This window comes from Sinocyclocheilus rhinocerous, unplaced genomic scaffold (genome assembly GCF_001515625.1).
Source record: "Sinocyclocheilus rhinocerous isolate Xijiao unplaced genomic scaffold, SAMN03320098_v1.1 scaffold66, whole genome shotgun sequence".
NCBI classification, from domain to species: domain Eukaryota; kingdom Metazoa; phylum Chordata; class Actinopteri; order Cypriniformes; family Cyprinidae; genus Sinocyclocheilus; species Sinocyclocheilus rhinocerous.
In genome coordinates this window covers 598,904-601,095 of record NW_015662934.1, presented here as the reverse complement: position 1 = coordinate 601,095, position 2,192 = coordinate 598,904, and the positions used below count along the sequence as shown (strand labels likewise).

Here is a 2,192-nt window from a genome sequence, read left to right as displayed (position 1 = left end):
AACCCCCCCCTTCCGTTAATCCTGGAAGACGGCGCGGCTTACAAGGTCGAGATCTTGGACTCCCGGTGCCGTGGTGGTCGTCTAGAATACCTGGTGGATTGAGAAGGCTACGGCCCAGAAGAACGGTCCTGGGTTCCCAGAAATGATATCCTTGATCCCACTCTGCTAGACACCTTTCATACCTCTCATCCAGATCGCCCTGCTCCCCGAGGAATAGGTCGACCACCACGACGTCGGGGCCCCCAGCCCTCAGGAGCGGGCCGTGGAGGGGGGGGTACTGTCACTAATCAGCCTAGTCTCCACACTAGCCAATCCCAGCTCACTCCCTCACCAGAGTACTAATCACACGCACCTGCCATCCATCTGCACATTCATCAAGCTGGCTTCAAAAGCACACTCATCACCTCACTCCAGTGTCCGGTCTCGTTAACACATAAAGGACTAATTCCCAGTTACTACAACCGATTCTCCAAGCTAGTTCTTCAGTGTCTATCCTGTGCTTACCTCCTGTTATTCTCCAGCGTGTTCTCCTCCTCCCTGTCCTCCATCTTCTCCGTGCTCCTGATCATCCGCTCATCAACGATCTCCTGGTCTTGTAAGATAGAGACTATCTTCATATTCCTCGTCCACTCTGCTCCAGTATTATTACCCAGTCTACCCACCTGATTTTCTGCTGAGCTCACGTTATTGTCAATAAACTCCTGTTCACCATCATCTCTGTGTTCCGAGTATGCTTCCGTAACAAGTAGTAGTAGTAGTAATAGTAATAATAATAAAGAAATTAAGCAAAGCTCCACACATTTTTTGGTGTATATACATGTTGCAATTAATACACAGCTAAAAAAGACACATTTAACACACACACACACACACACACACACACACATTAGATGTATACATTATCACACAGCAAAGAAAATATGTTTTGTAACTTATTTAATATATTTATAAGTATATATTTATATGATTACATACTTAGATGATTTTATGTCAAGTTTCTAAAGCACAAACAAAAATAACCACAAATTATTACTTTTTTATATAAAAAATTAAGTCTTTATTTCAGCATTGAAAAGTCATATTATAGGTGCAACATTTGTATTTGGGTGAAAAGAACTGAAAAAAAAGAGAGATTACTATATATCAAAGGTCAAAATTTCTGTATTGTACATATATGCATAACAGTTTAATGAACATGAAAACAGAAAAGAAGCATATTTATAGAATAAAAAGCTAAATGCTGTTTGAGTTTTATTGTTGTCATATTCAACAGGCCTAAAGAGCTACCAAATTACTACATAATGTTACTCAGAAGGTTATGGTACAAAATCTGGATAACAATATAGCAGCTTAACATACAATTAGAAATAAAATTGAATTAAACAGTGCATCGCATGGTAAGGAAGCTATTCATATGTACAACAACATAAGCAACAATACTGACTGCCACAGTGATGAGTTTATTCATACTGCTTTCTAAACCAGTCTTTGGTTTGTATCTTTACATTTAGTGCTCGTCACATCAATGCTTAACCCATCTTTTAAGAAAAAAGAAGAGAAAATAAAATACATTACATGTAAAATACATGAAAGTGAGGTTTTCATTAAACATTTTTAAATGTCACCGTTCTGGCCATTTCAATTTATAAAACCTATTTAAGTACATATTTAATCATGGCACATTTCACAAAGGCCTGTATTATTAGGCGAAATCCTTCTTATAAGTTCATGTACTACAGATTTGACTTGTGCATCATACTGTACTGTACCTGTGCCACTAGTAAACAAAATTGAGATAAATACTGTAGATTGATGTAAAGTTGAGAGTTCTTGTCAGATTTAGGATTGTGCTAAAAATAAATTTTATTTTTTGTGTATGTTGCTGTCTGGAGTCTATGTTATGTATTTTCGTATAGCATTATATTATTTAAATTAACAGAAGAATATGTTTAAATTTTTTTTTATATATACAGGTAAATGAATAACATTTTTGCAATCTGAGCTGAACATGACAATGGATTTAATTTGTTTTGCCACCATACATTCTGTACAAACCTGTAATAAAGTAGGATAAAAATTCCATATACTCTAAAAATATGAATTTTTCATTTACGTTTTTGTGTGTCGGGAAATAATACAGTATGTACATATATATATATATATATATATGTGTGTGTGTGTGTGTGTGTGTT

The 2,192-nt window shown here is 36.1% G+C and overlaps 1 protein-coding gene across 2 annotated transcripts in view; it reads right to left on the bottom strand.

Annotated features, from left to right (window-relative positions):
* Window positions 1-1,090: 1,090 nt before the first annotated feature.
* LOC107728492 (serine protease hepsin-like) overlaps window positions 1,091-2,192 on the bottom strand; it is a 21,485-nt gene continuing 20,383 nt past the window's right edge. For both annotated transcript variants that reach the window (XM_016538680.1, XM_016538678.1), the window contains exon 14: window positions 1,091-1,538. The gene's annotated coding sequence lies outside the window, so the exon portion shown is untranslated. The remainder of the gene's footprint in view (window positions 1,539-2,192) is intronic.